Raw genomic sequence first — 20,421 nt, forward strand, 5'->3', positions numbered from 1 at the left:
TAAATTTCTATGCCTCTAAAAAAAGCACCCTTTATAAGCATACATAAATGTAAATCTTTAACAAAGATAAAATTAAAACCACATGTTCAACATGCAAAGTAAATAAACTAAACAACACTTAATTGCACATATCCGTCTAGCCTCCCAATTTGCCATATTACTTCTTTTATTACTCAATTACAAAATCAAAAAAATTTATTTTAGCCTTTAATCATCTTAATAATACATTTATTTTTTTAAATGAAAAAGAAAAATGAATAAAAGTTAAATGTCTTTCGCCCACGGCAGTACTCGAACCCACGAACATTTTCTGACTCCTCTCTTAGCACACTACGCCACAGAAGCACATGACTGATGGGACGCCAAATTGTTATATAGTAAGTTAACTCAATTTTCATGTTATAAAGTTATTCAAGATTTTTAATTGCCAACGCTCCCTTATGAAATCAAACAGTAAAATTTATTATTTGAATATCTTGACTATTTACTGTCCGATCAAATTAAAATTTTCAGCAAAAATCTAGGATGCTTTTCTCTTCGTCTATGCAAAGTCTCTAGCTTTTAAATTGCTCTTATTATTTGGATATGAAATTTTCTATGTAGATTTGCAGGCGGTTAAGGGGGCGTGGCCAAATTTTGTAACATACTTCATCTGCCTGCATTTAGAGCAACCTCCATACCAAGTTTGGTGTCTCTAGCTTTTAAATTGTTCTTATAATTTGGATATGAAATTTTCTATGTCAATTTTTGGGCAGTAAAGGGGGCGTGGCCGAGTTCTAAAAGAAACTTGATCTGCCTATATCATGGATCTGACCACTATATCATATAGAAACGATACATCGAAAATGATGTTTTAGTATGAAAAAGTTTTTTGTTTAAAGAGATATCAGAACCAAACTGATAGAATATGCATCTAGGCTACATACTGTCAAAGTTCGGATAAAATCGGTCCACTGTATCATATAGCTGCAATAAAGACGCTCAATTAAAAATTAAGTCTTAGTATGAAAAAATTTATTTTTTGAGATATCTTAACCAAACTGATAGAATATGCATTTAACTTGGTTTTGTCCAATCTGGTCGAAGTTCGTTCAAATCGGGAGACTATATCATATAGCTGTCATAAGACCGATCGTTCAAAAATCAGCTTTTGGGAGGAAAAAGTTATTTGTGTTTTGAGATATCTTATGTAAACTGTTAGTATATGCAATTAAGTTGGTTTTTTCATTCAGACCAAATTTGGTTTAATTTGGTTCCATATATCATATATGTGGGCTCAGGGTATCCTACTGTCGAGCGTGCTCGACTGTAGCCGCACCTCACCGCGAGCGTAGCGATCTGGGGGCGGTGCCCCCTTGTTTTATCTCATTTTGAGAAGTCCACTAAAAATTTCAAATGTAATTATCTTTTGAACTAGTTGTCGGCTTTGGGTGATCGAGGTATCAATCGACGTAATTTTTAATTCAATTTTTTTAAAAATAAGAAATGTTAACAAAAGGTTCCAACGGCCCCATTTGCGGCAATCATTTACATTTTTCCACTTACACCCCCTTATCACATAATCCAGATGAATTAAAAAGGTTTTAGTACGCCATTTTGTTAGTTTGGACTAAACCTTTCGATCGGTATTTAACTAGATCTGATCGTGATCGAAAGCTCACACTGGGAGATATTTTAATTTGAAAGTGTGCAGTTTCTTTTCGGTACATTAATTAGATCTAGAACTATTCGTTTTTGACACTAGTATACTTTTTCCTGCAGGGTCATACCCCGTTCTTGATACATGAATTGCTATACTTGAACTATAAAAGGCGTTTGAAATTTAACCATATTATATTGACATGCAAAACGAGTTATGCTCCTGTGGCACTCTAGGTAGAGTCACTGTTTGAGTTTCAGAAAATCCGGGTTCGTTTCCCACTCTGGCAAAGGACAGTTTTTAAGTTTAATAATAAAAATATGTAAGTACAAATTATAATACAATAAATTTATTTATAAAAAATACAGTAATCGTAATTCATAAATTTCAGACGCCATCTGTCCAATTCAGAGCAGGAGCTTGCGGGGGTAAGGCCTCGGCCGGCCGGACAACTGCATAAACTGCTTGCACGCTCTTGATTGAAAAAACTTTTTTTTTTCTTTTTAATGTTTTACCGTTCTTAGAACGATCCCAAATTTTTCATAAGCTAATACCATTTCGTTCCGAAATTATACTAAATATGTTCCCATTCGTTCGTAAAAAATACCCAAAGACTTAGAACATTTTATGAACCATCGTTCATGTACTATGAACAATCGGTGTCACGCTGTTTTTGACTATATTTGGGAACGATTTTCGACCGTTTCGACCACATTTTTTTCTGATAATAATATCTATGTTACTAAAAGTAAAAAATCTCCAATCGGGCACAATTGTGGCATGGTTTTTAGATCGGTACCCAAAAAAGGTTTAGTAGAGCCTATTAGATTCTTAACAATTATGGTACACTAATTTGAACAAATTTATCTCTGAGACTAAAAGTTAGAGCATCAAAATTTGGTGACAACACTCCAAGGGTGTTGACCTATATCAAGTTTATTTTAAAATTTGGCCACGCCTACTCCGCCCACGTACATTATATACAATCGAATAACAAGATCAATTTTAAAGCTACAGTCTTGGCACACAGTATGGGGGGGACAAGTCCTAAGGCGTGCTGAAAATTTCATATAGATCGGTTAATAAACAAAGAATATATTTGAGGAAATATGATATATGGAGGACACATAATCACCTGGATCTCAAAGACTATAAGAGCTAGAACTACCGAATTTGGTGACGATACTGCTATGTTGCGCACGCAGATCAAGTTTGCTTTAGAACTTTGCCACGCCCCCCAATTTTCCTGCAATCGACAAAAAACTATAATATCCAAACTCAAGGCCAATTTAATAGGTGGAGATTCAGCACACGTATAGATTACCATCTTCATGATGTATATATTAATCAAATAAGTTTCGCTTTGCACTCCGTGGAGTGCCTCTGGAGAGGTGGTGGTAACAGCAGGTGCACATGTTATGTTAATGTTATAATAACATAATATAATTTTAGTCATACATGTTACATCAATGTTATATTAACATAGTATAATTTATGTTAGACATGTCATATGAATGTTATGTTAATTAATTGTATGTTAATATACATTTCTTCTGTTAACTCAATTGTTAATTAAATTATGCTAATCTATAAATGTTAAATCTATTAATTGTAAATTTGTATATATCTATGTACGTTTGATGATTAGTAAGTTAAATTTTCTTTTATAATAACATTTTTTTTTTTTACAATTTTAGAGTCTAAAGTGCCAATTAAATTAAGCCTCTGTACGAATTTAAGTTTTATAAGTATTTATTTATTTAATTCATGGTCATTAAATCTAACTGCCGCGAAGATATGGGTAGCGAGCGTATAACTGTCGAGTGGGCTCGACTGTAGTCCTTTCATACATCACCGCGAACGAAGCGAGCAGGGGTAGGCGAGCGTAGCGAGCAGGGGGTGGTGCCCCCTTGTGTTTTAAACTCCTCTTGAAAATACACAGTATCGGAGACAAAAGTCAAATTTGTTGGACTCGACATATTCATTAAAGAATTTTTTTCTTAAATTACTTTAACTATCATCTTTTCTTCCTTTAGCATTGATAAGAAAGATTTTGGCCAAACTTGGTCATGAAGTATTAGACAGTCCCTTTTATACAATATTTTATTTTGGATAGTTGAGCTACTATATCTTTTAACCATTTCCTTAAGTGTTGTTCATTAACCACGAAATTGTTCGTTCCATTTTAATCTCCGGCTTATTGCATAATAAATTTCAGTTATTTTGTGTCAATACTGTTTTCTATATCTTACCGTTTGGGCTGCACAAAAATTGATCAGTCACGACAAAATTTTATATAGAAATTTCAATTTTTTTTTTGTGAACCGAAACCGAACCTGTGTTTTAAAACAAAAACTTACAAAAAAAACGGTAGCCGCTACGAAACCGATATTAAGAGATTAATCTTTAACCGAAGACCTTAATGCGAGCATAACCGAAACCGTAACTGAAACCAATATTCGTTGATCCGTAGTTTAAACCGGGGTTAAATTTTTCCATTCACAATAAATGCATCGGTTTTCACACAGAAATTCCATCGGTTAATCTATATATATAAATTTCTTTGTCCAACTGACTCATTGACTGATTTAGCTTTGTACAGCCCAAACGGTTTGACGTACGACCTTGAAACTTGGCCACAATAATAAGACGGCGTTTGCCAAATTCGCCCTGCAAGTTCGTTGTGTTAACATGTGTTTGTAGTGTAGTAGAGTTCTTTTCTCACACCATGCAAGATTTTTATTTATTAATTTAATTTTATTAATATTTTTTTTAAATCTAACGATATTTTACAAATTGGTCAAAATTGGATTACTGTATAATATAGCTGCCAATCGGGTTCACAATAAACTTTAGCATGAAAAACTTTTTGTTTTTTTAAGTTATCTCAACCAAACTTATAGATTCGCTTTTGCATGTCAAGTCTTGAATTTTTTTTTGCCAAATCTAGAATTTTCCCACCAAATCAGGCTTTTTCCTGCCAAACCTGGCGATTTTATCAAAGTCCAATTGCAAGGGCTGTAATGGCCACGATAGCACACTCAAAAGAAATTATTTAAGTGTGTTTATTATGACCATCCCAAAAGAGTACGGGAGAGATTTCTAATTTGCAAATAACGGAGTTTTTGGACTGCAAACATGAGAGAATCCACTGTATCTCAACCAAATCATAAATACTTCTGATTCTTTAGTATCCCGTTACATAGGTGATAATGTGCATCGATTTTGACAGAGCAGAAAACATAACAATATCTCTTTGGGATATGGGCTTAATATTGGAAGAGAAGAAAGTCGAGCGGGACACTTTATCGACTAGCAAAAACAGCCTGTGGTTGTGTTCTTCACACAATCGCCTCGAACACACATTAAACATTAAAATTAATGAATCACGATGCCTTTATAATAATACAAAACATAATCAATAAATAAATAGATAAAGAAACGAAAAAAAAATTCTAAACAGGAGAAGAAAGGGAAAAAGTAAAAGAGAGCAGCAAAAAACAAAGTTAATTTCAAATGATTTTTTCACGGCGCGTTAACAAGAAAAATCCCAGAATGTATATGTCCTGTCTAAATTATCCCATCGCTTCAAGGAAAGATTTGAAAAATTTACTCAAACATTATAATTATATTTATTCAAATTTTTAGCAAGTTAGTTACCCACAAAAAAAACCTCTACACGAGGTAAAAGTCTAGTGATGAAAGCAATTTCAAGCCCCATAATTTCTGATATCCAATTTTGTGACAAACACAATTCAGTTTATTATAAAAATTTTAAATAAAAATATAAATTAAGAAAAAAAAAACGAAAATTGGCATTGTGCACTGTGCGCAAAAGGGTGAGCTTCTTTGTACATAAAAGTTACCTTTTGCGCAGTGCCGAATGCCAATTTTCGTTTTTTTTTTTTCATTACTTTGTATTTTTATTTAAAAATTTTATATTAAACTGTTGAGGCTTAAATTTAAGCGGGACTTTGCGTTTTTAAACTAGCGGTGTTTTCAAAAAGTCGTACATTTCTAGATTTTTGAAATGGAATAGATTTCCATCATTACATCTAAGCTTTTTTTAGCGCTTTGATACAAACAAACAAACAGACTTTTCATTTCATTTTGAGAAGTCCACTTAAAACGAACGAAATTAAGCTTAATTTAAAATTTTAAATAAATATTAAATATATATAAATTAATAACAAAAATAAAAATAAACCAAAAAAAAAAAACACAATAAAATTGGCGTTCTACACTATGCGAAGAAGATTGAGCTTCTTAGCACATAACAATAACTTTTTGCGCAGTGCCGAATGCCAATTTTATTGTGGCTTTTTTTGGCTTATTTTTTTTTGATAATAATTTATATATATTATTTTTTATTTTAAATTTTAAATTTATTTTATTTTAAATTTAATATTAAAATTGGATATCAGAAATTTTTGGCAATTGCTTTTGCTTTTGACATTGTAAATTTGTCAAAAGGTGCTTTTAGATATATATACCTCAGTAAAATGATCAAGAGTCGTTTCCATATAACTTGGAAATAATGAAAGCAGAGCACATAGTTTCGACCCTTAATCTTTGCTGCGCGCCGCTTGACAATCGGCACCCTCGAAAGGGGCTCAGTCAAAATCGAAATAGTCATTCAATCAAGTTGATATTTATTTTATAAGTAGATGCAGGTGAAATAAGCTTAAGTTTTAAAATTGCATAATTTTAAGTTGCTTGGAACGACCGTCAGGTGCAAAATACTGAAGACCGTCTTCAGACGGTCGTTATTGTATTGCCGGTCGTATTGCCTTGCTTGCATCACAAGGGAATATCGCACGCGGCTTTTGGCGATAACTTTTGCTATTTTTGCTTCTAAAGTTTTTTATGAGTTGGTAATCACTTATATAGCTATAATAATATGCAATTTTCTGGAATACAAGTGACTAAAATAAAATATATCAATTTATAAGCAATTTTAAATGAACAATTGCTTGTGTTGACCGTTTCTATGTAATATATGGAAAATCCTTATTTGCATGTATTTTGTTTAAGTTAGATGTCTTAAAATATATTAATTTTGGTAATGGTAGTCCCAAAAATAATTTTGGGTGACTGATTTGTATAAATTGAGCATTCACTTCCACCAATATACTGACTATATGCATCTTTTTCTTTGTTATCCAAACAAATTGGAAAATGATTTGCATTTTCATATCTTTATCTGATGTCAGATGAGCAGCTCGTTTCCAGTGGTTGCTAAGCCGAATAAGTCATTGCATGCCATTTCCTTGAAGGAAACAAGTCTTTCTGCTATTTTTGTAAGGAACTCTGCATGCTTTAGCTGCTTGAGTCGGAAACTTTCTATGCAAGAACCCACTTGTATAATATGTTTGCATTAGTGGCATTCATGTTCACGAAATTATAGAATAGCCATCCATCATATAGTAGAATAGCTTTTTTTTAATGTTACTACATTTTGTCCTTGGATTGTAACTGCCCATAAGGCCGTCCATCAAAGGGACTCCTTCCAATGTGAGAATTGTGCTCCTCATTAATTTGGAGGCAACTGATTATCATATATAGATTCAGCTTCCTACCAAAATGCAGTGCTTTATCTCTTTCCTCATTAGCTACGAGGAGTGGTGATATCCTAACATATATATATATGTATATATATATTTATATATATTGAAACTGTTGCCTGAGTGTCTTGGGAAGCATTGAATGAGAGACTTTATATATATATATGTATATATATATTTATATATATTTATAAATATATATATATCGATGGGTATAGGACCAACACTTTAGGTGAAACTGTTGCCTGAGTGTCTGGGAAGCATTGAATGAGAGACTTAAATCTTGAAGAAATGCATCGGAATTATAATTTTAAATTATTTTCCAATTTTTTAATGGTTTCGGAATAGTCTGGGTTTGTAGATTGAATGTTTTCGACAACATAATCGGAGTCCCATCACTATTATAACATCCAAACTTTTCATCGCTTCTACAGAATCTATCAACTCAAGCAATTGTTCATTTAAAATTACTTACAAATAAATATATTTTATAAATAATAAACACTTAAATTTAAGTAAATTGCATATTTATAGTTATATTATTGATTACCAAATGAAAAAGAACTTTAGAAGCAAAAAATGAAAAAACTTATCGTTAAAAGTCGCGTACGATATTCCCTTGTGATTCAAGCGAACAGCTATATTTTTTTCCGCTCAAACCGACATTTTTGAGTTCTTCGCTTTTTAAGAATACTTAAAGTTGCATTTTTGAATTTTTTTTTTTTACAAAACATAAGAGAACAATATTGCCTACTAGCAGTCTAATTGACAAATCGATAGACTAAGTCAATATATTTTTTTTTTTGGCGATTGAAAATGCAATTAATTTTTCACAATTTCAATGTTGAAAAAATCTTGAAAAAAACGGTTCATCGGAAAATAATCATATACATTTTAAAACGTCAGAAAATCAATTCTAAACACATATTAAATAAACTCGAAAAGACAAATTTATTAGTTTTCCTATTTATAATCAAAAAACGAAAGACCATCTACAAACAGTCTTACCCGTTAGATGGTTAACTAGATTCGCAAAACCCACCCCACCGCCGAAAGAGCTAAAGCATTAGAGGTTCCCGGTCGCGATTCTTTGTTAACTCAACACGCCTGCTGGTCCGGTGAAGATTGTGGCGTGTACAGATACAAAGAAAAATTATTACACCAGATAGAAAAGTAGTAATGGTAAACGGGCCATAATAGTGACAAGTAACAATAAAAAAAGTTAATTTTGTTTTAAACTTTAAAATTCAATTCAATAAGATCTAGTTGAGTCCTGGAACTTATTTTGATCTCTAAATTCATGATAAATCGCCCTCTATTTGGAGTTTTTTTTTAGCTTTCGTTATAAAACAGAACATCAGCCGAGATATATATATTATATATTGTATATAAAACGATGAGATATATAAAAAAAAAAACAACCAAAATTGAGGTATTATTTCATTTTTGAAATTGGGGTGTTGTTTCACTATGAAATAACTCCCCAAACTTGGGGCCTTATTTTATTTTTTTTGGGGCCTTGTTTCATCTCAGTGGGGACTTATTTCATTCTTAAAATTGGGGTGTTATTTCATTATGAAATAACTTCCCAAATTTGGTGCCTTATTTCTCATCTTTTTTTGGGGCCTTATTTCCTTGGGGTCTTTTTTTCTGCAGCCTTTAATACCACTCCATTCTGGTGCACTAAAATTTTATAATAATAAATATTTAAGCTTGATTATCCAATTTTTTTTTAATATAATTGATTTATTTAAAATATGTAATGTTTATTTTGTTTTTTTATTTCAGCAGCTTACTATTTTTACATTGTCGGAATTGTCTACATTGTTTACGTGAAAACTTCATTTTTGACACTCATTTGCTGACAAGTTGAAAATTGCGCAATCTACATACACTGTGTAGACTACGCATCACATCACTGGCATGGAGCCTGTGGTTTTTTTGTGCGTTTATTTTCATCCTTCAATAGGTATTATAAAAAAGGGGGAGAGCGCACTTCATGCGCACATTTGATGTTTGCATAAAAAGCAAGTTGCGAAATTGATTTCTCTTCGATTTAAATAGGCATGTACCCTGCCTGCCGCCCTCAAATGCTTCCCTTCTCATCAATTGGATCCACATTGCTGCGTCAATAGCCGCACATGTGTCTTTGGCAGACGGTTAAGGGTAATTGTATAAAAAGTAAAAGTAAAATGACGTCGCCATCGACGTGAAATAAATAAGCCAAATAAACAGTGAAGATTTGAGCATTTACGGTGTTGTTACGACGACATATTGACATCGCTTTTAAATGTACCGAGCGAACAATCAAAAAGCGAAGATTGTCACAAGGTTCATTTAACGAGCCTCCCACGAGTATTATTGTTCAACTTATGTACTACTTATGTGCTACTCGTAAGCTATAGACTTTTCGTTGAATGGGAGTTACAGTGAAAAAAACTAAGTCATAAATCTTAACTTCATTTCATCAACTTTACCTGGGTTAAGCTTTATTATACGTGTACTCGTTACTTAAAAAATTGAATGTATGTAACAGGGAGAAGGAGGCATCTCCGACCCCATAGAGTATATATATTCTTGATCAGCAACATCCGAGTGTCTATCCGTCTGTCCGTCAGTGTGAGCGCCTAGATCTCAGAGACTATAAGAGATAGAGATACAAAATTTGGCACACAGATTTCTCTAAACCGCACGCAGATCAAGTTTGTTTAAATTTTAAGCCACGCCCCCTCCGCACCCACAACTTACGAAAAACCACCACACCCACAGGGTGAGAGAATACGCTTTTTAAAGAAATTAACTTTATCTATTAATATTATCTATTAGCTCACTTAACAGCAGCAAGATCAGACAAGTAAAACGGCAGTAATAGCCAACCAAAGTTCTTAATAATTAATTCTATACAATCACCTAAAAGTATGCAGTACTTTTTATTAGGTAGTAATTTTTATAAAGTACTTTAATATATACCACAAAACAAACTCTACACGAGGTCAAAGTCTAGTGACGAAAGCAATTTCTAGCCCCAAAATTTTTGATATCAAATTTTGTGACGAACAAAATTCAGTTTAATATAAAAATGTTAAATAAGAATATTAATTAATAATAATAAAAAAAAAATTAATTTGTATGTATATTTGAAAATGTATATATAAAACATCAAAAAAAAAAGGAAATGGGCATTGTGAACTGTGCTCAATAAGGGTGAGCTTCTTTGTTGGATAAAGCTTTGTATATTCGACATTTTCTCAAATATTTGTATTTTCTAGTATTAAAAACATCAGTACCCTGTTGAAGCTAGCGTTACCCTATGGTAACATCCGAAAAATAGTCCTGTCTATTATCATGATAAGGACGAACAAAAATAATGTTTTTTTTTCGGATTCAGCGACCTAAAATTTTTTTAATCGGGTTAATATTAGACCGATCAGTCCTATGACAGCTATATGATATAGTAGTCCGATTTGAACCAACTTTGGTCAGAATATATAAAATCAAGTTAAATGCATATTGTATTAGTTTGGTTAAGATTTCTCATAAAACAAAAAAGTTTTCCACAGTAAAACTTGATTTTCGCCCGATTGGTCATATGATAGCTATATGATATAGTGGACCGATTTGAACCAACTTTGGTCAGGATATATAAAACCAAGCTAAATGCATATTGTATCAGTTTGGTTGAGATATCTCATAGCACCAAATAGTTTTTCGTACTAAAACGAGACTTTCGACCAATAGAAAAATATGTATATTCAGTAAATAGGTAATATCTTCCAAGCCCCTTAGGCAAAAATTATGTGTCATATAACAAAAAACGCAAAATTTTACTTTATACAACATACTCAAATTTAACTTTTTTTTATTTTTTATTTTTTTTTATTATTAATTTTGTTTATTTAATTATTCTGTTATTATTTACAACAACTTAAATTAAACTTATATGCTAACTTCTAATACAACCTAGTCAAAGGCTAGGTAATGCTGCTAATTAACTAACACAGTTGCCTAGTGGCAAGGTCTATTGGGTGATGTCGCTTCAGTCTTCTTCTCATAGGCCTTCCCCTTATGGTGCGCACTTTTAGAAGTCGACGTGCGAGAGGGTTTTTGTGGTTATCTAGACGCTGGATGTACTGCGTGGTCTGTTTTTGTAGGACATCCCCAATTTTAGGCACTCGCAGATCGTTTTCTATGTTTGCTGTCCTTACGTACCAAGGAGCAGCGCTAATTAACCGAAGGGTTTTGGCTTGCAGTATGCGGATTTTGACCAGATGGGCTTTCGCAGTTATTCCGTATACTTGTAAGCCATATCGCCAGGAGGGGGTAATGCAGGTCTTGTACAGCTTCACCTTGTTGTCCAGAGATAGCCATTTGTTTGATAGGAGCCATCTTATTCTCTTGATCCGGTTTTTGAGAGTCCCTATGATGCTGGACACATGCTTGGCAAACGTAAGGTGATGGTCCAAGTGTACTCCCAAGTACTTGTAGCTGCTGAGATGCTCCAACCACTGGCCCTGCAAAAAGACGCCTGAACAGAGGCTCACGCGCAGAGCGTAGGTCACATTGGCGCACTTACTTGTGTTGATTCCAATGTTCCAGCGTTTTGCCCATGCTTCAAAGCTGTGAAGGTACAGCTGCAGGACCTCAGTGGCTTCTGTGATGCGACTACTCCTGGCCAAGATTGCCGTGTCGTCTGCATAGGTGGCGATGAGAAGATCGTTCGTGTCATCAATGGGGATAGTTGATCCAGTGGGCATGTCGTGAGTGAAGAGGGTGTAAAGGGTGGGCCCTAAGACACTGCCCTGTGGTACACCGGCTTGTATAGTCCTCACACTGGACTCCGCACCATCTAATACAACAGTGAACGTCCGGTCTGCAAGGTAGCTGCGTACTATCCATAGTAGTTGCGGAGGCAGAAGTGGTTTGATTTTAGCAAGAAGTCCATTGTGCCATACTCTGTCAAATGCCTGTGTTATATCCAGATACGCCGCAACCACGTACTCCTTTTCCTCAAAACCTTAAAGGATGAAATTTACGACCCTATTCAACTGCTCAGGTGTTCCATGAGATTTTCGAAAGCCAAACTGAAAGGGAGGAATTTTCTCCTTGATGCTTTCCAATATACGCGTCAAAAGACATCGCTCAAACAGTTTGGCTATCGTCGGCAATAAACTGATTGGTCTGTATGAGTCCAGTGAAGACGGGCTTTTGCCTGGCCTGTGTATCATGCAGATCCTTGCTTTCTTCCAGAGTTTCGGGACGTATCCCAATCTCAGTACTGAGTTGAAAAGTAGGACGAGGAATATCACAGCTTTAAGAGGCATAGCCTTAAGTGTAAAATTATCCAGGCCATCTTCACCTGGAGCTTTCTGGCTTTTAGTTGTTTGATGTGACCATTAACTTCTTCAACTGTAATCGGTGCGACCGGTGGACATAACTGCTCAGGACTCTCAAGCGTAAGTTGAACTCTTCTTTGACAACTAGTGGAGCTGGTGTTAAGCGGCTGGAATCTGGCCTCTAAATCCTCAGCAAATGCCTCAGCTCTTTTTTTTGGGGATCTGGCCCAAGATCCGTCAGGCTTTTTAATCGGGAATTTCGGAACCACCTGCTGCTTATATTTTTTAGCCAGAGTCCAAAGTGAGTGCTTAGGGCTTGAATCCGTGGAAGCATTAGACAGTAGGCGATCATTTTGCATCTGTTTGTGTAATACCAGCAGTTTTTTCACCCTATTTGATACCCTCTGGTAAACCCTGTAGACTATTGGATCACGAGTGCGACAATGCTGCCTCCTTAGCCTCCTTTTGATGACCAGTAGCGTCTCAATAGATCGAGGAACACAGTTTTGAGAGCTATGCAGCTGAATGGGTTTTGTTCAAGAAGATTGCGTACGCATCTTCGATGTCTCTCAAATTTAACAAAATTCGTTAGAGCCGTTTTGTCAGAGGTCGCCAAAATGTAAGCTAAAAAACCTGTAAAATGTTTTCTGAGTACTTTAGAAAGAAAGTTTAAAGGTACGCCTAAAAGCAATCAAACACACCTTTCTAATGATATATAGAATTTTAGCGGGATTTTGCGTTTTCCCGCTAAGCTAGAGGTTTTTTCAAAAAGTCGTAGAACAAAAATTTCTAGATTTTTTAAGGGAAGTAAATACCCATCATTAGATCCAAGCTTTTTTTGCGCTTTGATACAAACAGACAAACAAACAAACTGACTTTTCATCTCATTTTGAGAAGTCCACTAAAAATTTTAAGTTTAATTATCTTTTAAACTAGTTGTTGGATTTGGGTGATCGAGGTATCAATCGACGCGGATTTATAATAAGAAATTTTTAAAAAAAAATTTTATCAAAAGGACTTAACGGCCCCATTAGCTGCAATCATTAAAATGTTTTCCCTCCCACTTACACTCTCGTATCTTTTTTACATAGTTAGGACTAAACCTTTCGATCGGTATATAACTCAACAATAATAATATAACATATTTCCATATTATTTGTATATATTGCTAGTCGCCTTTCGCACCATTCTGCTGGTTTCGTCACTAGCGCGGACTGCCGTCCGCAGTGGTTGAAATAAGTAACGGGTATCCTGTGGTCGGGATCACGACTATAGCCTTTCCCGCTTGTTAGACCTCAATCCCAGAGACTATAAGAGATAGAGACACATAACTTGGTATGTAAGTTCCTCTTTATTGCAAGCAGATCAAGTTTGTTTTAAATCGAAAACAATAAACTTCATGTCCAAGTTATAAGAACAATTTAAAAGCTAGTGACACCAAATTTGATATGTGGATTCCTCTATATTGCAGGCAGATCAAGTTGGTTTATTTTTTGGATCAAACCACTATATCATACAGTCGATCGGTCGATAATCAATATTTAGTATGAAAAACATTTTTGTTTTATGAGATATTTAAACGAAACTGATACAATAAGCATATAACTTGGTTTTATATAACCTGTTCGAAGGTGGTTCAAATCGGACCACTATGTATATCATATAGCTGTCATAGGACCGATCGGGTTAAAATTAAGTCTTAGTATGAAAAACTTTTTTGTTTAATGAGATATGGTAACCAAACTGATTTAATATGCATTTAAGTTAGTCTTATACATCCTTACCGAAGTTGGTTCAAATCGGTTCACTATGGCTCTGTGAAATAAGGCCCAATAAAAAAAAAATGAAATAAGGACCCACAAAATTATACAGGAAACAACGATCTTTAATAAAATTTGGGGTGTGATTTCTTTTTTTGGGGCCTTATTTCTCAATGAAAATTGGGGTCTTATTTTATAGGACCGATCGGGCGAAATCTAAGTCTTAGAATGAACAACTTTTTTTTTTCCATAGTAAGTGCGGAGTCTCTGACAGAAGAGTATGCTCGACTGTAGCAACTCGAGCGAAGCGAGCATAGGGCGGAGCCCCCTAGGTTTCTTTATAATTAAAGAAAACACTTTTTTTAAATATGAAAGAAATTCAACAACTAAATTTATATATATTACCATCTGCCTGCATTAATAATAAAGTTAGAATGGCAAAAGCAAAAGCAATTGCAAAAATTTCTGATATCCCACAAAAAAAACATCTACGCGAGGCAAAATCATCAATCATCACCAATCAACCTTAGGACAGTGCAGATGAACAAGTATTGAGAAATGCTTCATCGAGGTCGCTCCTAATGTTCCCTAAGAGCTAGGCCAGAAGTACCGGTGGTCGGGTTCAAACGCTAGCAATGAGTAATGAAAGAATTACCGTGGGTCGGGTTCAGTTCAAGACTAGTTTCTTTATTGACTCACATCTGCTTATAAAGCCGATATGAGAATCGTAATATTTTGTGACAACATTTACAATACTATAGTTGTCCTTTCTTATTTTAATGCTAAACAATGTTTCTTATTCTAGTGCAAGTTTTTGAGCAAAAATATTTTTGCTGTTTACATTATGTTTTGTGTATTCGAGTTATAGTTAGATAAGGGCATGCAACAAGACGTTCCCACCAATCGTATGTGTTGGCGTAGGACTCGCATCTCTTTTTACTTTTGTGGCTGACCATTTCTATATTTAGCGCATGTTTTATATAACCACATGCAACGAATATTCTACTCATTTCTTAGCGAGTGTTCTTCTCAATATTATGAGACCACTCGCAAGATAAGATTATATGTTTATTTATAAACATAAGTTAGTATTTTTCACGTTCATATTAATAATTTATTTTATATTTGTTATAGAAGTGGGCTCCACAACATGAATGGAGTGGTCGCGGTCGTGGCCGTGGTCGTGGCTATGGAGGATGCCGTCAGTTTGGGCCGCCATCATCATCCTATGGCTGCCAGTGCTCATGCCACACCGAATGCGACAATTTCTGCCAGGGCTGGGAAGCTGCCCCACCCACTTATTCTCCAGCGGCCCAAACATGGATGCGCGTGGATGACTTTCAAGGAGGAGCAGCGCGAATTTTGCCAGCGCGCAACATCGATGTATCGATGTTTGATATTTATAAATATAGTATAAACATACACAGTGTTTTATATTTCATAATTATGGTCATTCTAATTTCCGATTTCTTTTTCAAGCCAATATAGCCGTTTTTACTTAATTTGTAATAATAATGCTGAAGTGTACCTACTTCACTTTTGTTACGGTACATGTTTTTAATTCAAACAAAATCAAAATATTCACAATTAAAATGATTAAGCTCAATAAATTGATTGATGACGATCGAAGTACCAGTGTCACCATGTAACACAGGTAAAATAACCAAATACTATACCAAATACTGCTCTGACACCTGTGGTTTTCTTACACTTTGAATATGCAGAGCTGATTTGAACAAATAGAGGAAATAAAGTACCTCGAAAATATGCTATTCTCTACGAATATTTATTTCTATTCTATTCTCTATTTATTAAAGCGAACTTATTCTTGGCGTTGCCACCCCTGACATTATATTTATCGAGGCAGTCAACACTAGCCTATCGATTATTTACTCTGAAAATAAATAAATCGACTATGCCGATAATAAAAATTCAACAAGATAATTTCATTTTTTTTTTAAATGTCAAAAAAGTTATATTAAGTTAATAAACGTATAACTTTTTATTTCCTTATATTTATTTGGCGAAATAAATGTATATGTCCGACTGAAAAAAAAATGTCCATTACTATCGATAAAATGAGCGACTAACATATGTGTGTTTGTGTGTGAGAGCAGCCTTATTTATTTTATAGGCCTGGTTACACTTAGAGCGAAACAACCGCGGTGTCAAAAACTCCATACAAAACAAACGGTAAAAATAATTTTACAATTTGCTGTTTGATATTTCGTTCACACTTCTCGCTACGTAACGCTACGTATCGGCATAACGTTGTGTTAACTATAACAGGGCACTATTAAAGCCACACTTCGCAATTACGTATTGGAAATAGGTTTCAAACCTCTTTTCGTCAGTCAACAATGAAAACTAGTCGGCCGGTGCTACAGACGAGCATACTCGACTGTCGGAGACCCCGTACTTACTATGGCAAAAACCAATAGTGGAAAAAAGTTTTTCTTACTAAGACTTGATTTTCGTTCGATCGGTCCTATGACAGCTATATGATATAGTGGTCCGATTTGAATCAACTTTGGACAGGATATATAAAACCAAGTTATATGCTTATTATATCAGTTTGGTTACGACATCTCATTAAACAAAAAAGTTTTTCATACTAAGACTTAATTTTCACCCGATCGGTCCTATGACAGCTATATGATATAGTTGATCGATTTGAGCCAACTTCGGCAAGGATGTATAAGACTAATGTCAATGCAAATTCTTTCAATTTGGATGTGAAATCTCACAAAACTAAAAAGTTTTTCATACTTAGACTTGATTTTCGCCCAATCGGTCCTATGACAGCTATATGATATAGTGGTCCGATTTGAATCAACTTTGGACAGGATATATAAAGCCAAGTTATATGCTTATTATATTAGTTTGGTTACGATATCTCATAAAGCAAAAAAGTTTTTCATACTAAAACTTGATTTTCGCCCGATTGTTCCTATGGGCGCTAATTGATATAGTGGTCCGATTCGAACCAACTTTAGTCAGGATATATAAAACCAGGTTTAATGCATATTCTATTAGTTTGGTTACGATATCTCATAAAAAATAAAAGTTTTTCATACTAAGACTTGATTTTCACCCGATCGGTCCTATGACAGCTATATGATATAGTAGTCCGATTCGAACCAACTTTAGACAGAATATATAAAACCAAGTTTAATGCATATTCTATTAGTTTAGTTACAATATCTCATAAAACAAAAAATTTTTCATACCAAGACTTGATTTACGCCCGATCGGTCCTATGACAGCTATATGACATAATTGTCCGATTTGAACCAACTTTGGACAGGGTGTATAAAACCAAGTTATATGTTTATTGCATCAGTTTGGTTACAATATCTCATTAAACAAAAAAGTTTTTCATACTTAAACTTGATTTTCGACCGATTGTTCCTATGGACGCTATATGATTTAGTGGTCCGATTAAAAAAAGAAACAAACTGGATCTGCCTGCAATATTGAGGAATCTACATACCAAATTTGGTTTCACTAGCTTTTAAATTGTTCTTATAATTTGGATATGAATTTTTTTTTTCGATTCATGGGCGATAAAGGGGGCGTGGCCGAATTTTGAAACAACTTGATCTGCTTGCAATATAGAGAAACCTACATACCAAGTTTGGGGTCTCTAGCTCTTATAGTATTCGAGATCTAGGTGTTCATACAGACAGACAGACAGACGGACAGACGGACATTGCTATATCGACTTGGCTATTGATGCTGATCAAGAATATATATACTTCGTAGGGTCTGCCACGCCTCCTTCTGCCTGTTACGCACATATTCGTTAAAACAAACCCAATAGACCCCTGTACTTTTTTTAAGTACGGGGTCTAATAAGCGCGCCAATTAAGAGCACAACAAGAAAGCGTTGTTTTGATGATTTTGGAAAAGTGGATAAGGTGCAGCTCATAAATGCCGATAAAATAAAGAACGCAGATATAAATAAACCACAAAAAAAACCTCTACACGAGGTAAAAGTCTAGTGACGAAAGCAATTTTTAGCCCCAAAATTTCTGATATCCAATTTTGCGACGAACAAAATTGAGTTTAATCTAAAAATTTTAAATAATAATATAAATTAATAAAAAAAAGCGAATATTGGCATTGTGCACTGTAAGTAAAAAGGGTGAGCTTCTTTGTACATAAAAATTACTTTTTGCGCAGTGCCGAATGCCAATTTTCGCTTAACAAATTTAACAAAAATCGTTAAAGCCGTTTTGTCAGAAATCGCCAAAACGTAAGCTAAAATACTTTATTTCACCTGTAAAATGTTACCTGAGTACTTTAGAAAAAAAGTTTAAAGGTACGCCTAAAAGCCGTCAAACACACCTTTCCAATGATATATAGAACATATTTGTAGCTTATATGGTTTGGAATCTGTTGAGGTTTAAATTTTAGCGGGATTTAGCGTTTTCCCTCTAAACTAGCGGTTTTTTTCAAAAAGTCGTAGAACAAACATTTCTAGAATTTTTAAAAATACTAAATTTAATCAAAAGACCCCAACAGCCCCATTAGCTGCAATCACTTAAATTTTTCCCCTCCCACTTACACCCCCGTATCTCATGACCCAGATTGGTTAGAAAAAGTTTTAGTATGCCATTTTGTAAGTAAGGACTAAACCTTTCGATCGGTCTATAACTCGATCTGATCGGACAGTCGTAGCAACTTAGCTGTATATATAGTTAGTCGCCTTTCGCACCCTTCGTGATGCTTTTGTCACTAACGCGAACTGCCGTCCGCAGTGATATATAAAAATAAAATAAGACTTTCTTCATTAATAATATTAGTGAAATAAAATTGAATATATGCAATAAGCATGCATAACTATGAAATTACATAAATACAAATAACAAACATAATTAATTTAACGCTTTCCTGCATTTTATTTGGTTAAATTAGTTTTTGTCATTTTGCAGCGCACTAAAAATCTGAACATAACATAACAGCTGATTTTCAGCGAGGAATAAGGGCAATCGTAACGATTTCAGTCCGCTCCGAGTGTAAACTAGGCTTATAATGGCTACATACAGTGACACTCAGAATATTTTTCCCCTTTTTTTCTGATCTGTTAATTATTAAAATCAAAGAAAATAATTTTATTATATTTTGTATGCAAATATTATCTTAATTTAGCAATAATAACAAATCATATTAATATTGAGAGTGAATGGTTTTGATTATCATTACATTTTTTTTTTAATCACAAAATAATAATATTATTTTCAATACTTTTTTTCAGCCGAAATCATAAGCTAAAGCCTAAAAACTAATAGTTATTAGAAAAAATTAATAACTAACATATTTTAATGTTAGAAAAAAATTAAAAAACATATATAAAAACCAACTATTGAAATGTAAAAAAAAATTATTTCGATTTTAAAACATTGAAATTTATAATTAAATTCATGAGAAACTGAAAAAAATTGAATTTAATTCAAAAATCACAAAAGAAAATTCACAAGAGAAGAAAATAAATATAAAAGAAAAAATTTAAAATTGCGAAAAATAGTACAAAAAGGATAAAATCCAATATTGTAGAAATTGAAAAGATAACAAAAAACTTTAAATATTGATAAGGAAATAATCGTAAAAACTTGAATTTTTTAAATTAATTAAAAAAAAAATTCAAGCGAAAAAGAAAAAAAATCAGAAAAGAAATATATAAATAACAAAGAACTAAATTAACATTAATAATTTAGAAATAAAGTACTGTCTTAAAAAGTGCACAGAAATATTAAAAAAATTTATAATATACTAGGGGCTCCCCCCCTGCTCGCTTCCCCCCGGCTCGCATCGCTCTCGGAATTGATGAGTAAAAAAGAGGAGCACTTCTTATATTTTTCTTGAATAAACTTCTTTAACGCACAACTAAATAACTGTACTATTTCAATAATTCGGACTCTTGTTAATTCGGACAACGCTATAATTCTGACACTCAATTTTTATTTATAAAATATTCTGTAGCCGGGCACCACACAAATTTGTATATTTTGAAATCCAATCACATCAACGTGTTTGTAGGTAAGAAAATAATATAAGTATCAAAAACATGTGCAAATAAAGGCATATAAACTGCAGTTTCTGCCATTTAAGAACAAAGGGTC

The 20,421-nt window shown here is 33.8% G+C and overlaps 1 long non-coding RNA gene across 1 annotated transcript; it reads right to left on the minus strand.

Annotated features, from left to right (window-relative positions):
• Positions 1-3,634: 3,634 nt before the first annotated feature.
• On the minus strand, positions 3,635-20,213 carry LOC117792125. The gene is made up of 3 exons (XR_004618146.1): positions 20,073-20,213; positions 4,963-4,965; positions 3,635-3,647 (listed from the first exon to the last, which is right to left on the minus strand). It is a non-coding gene; the product is annotated as an uncharacterized LOC117792125 (long non-coding RNA).
• Between the last annotated feature and the right edge of the window lie 208 nt (positions 20,214-20,421).

Source organism: Drosophila innubila, chromosome X, assembly GCF_004354385.1.
Source record: "Drosophila innubila isolate TH190305 chromosome X, UK_Dinn_1.0, whole genome shotgun sequence".
Lineage (NCBI taxonomy): Eukaryota > Metazoa > Arthropoda > Insecta > Diptera > Drosophilidae > Drosophila > Drosophila innubila.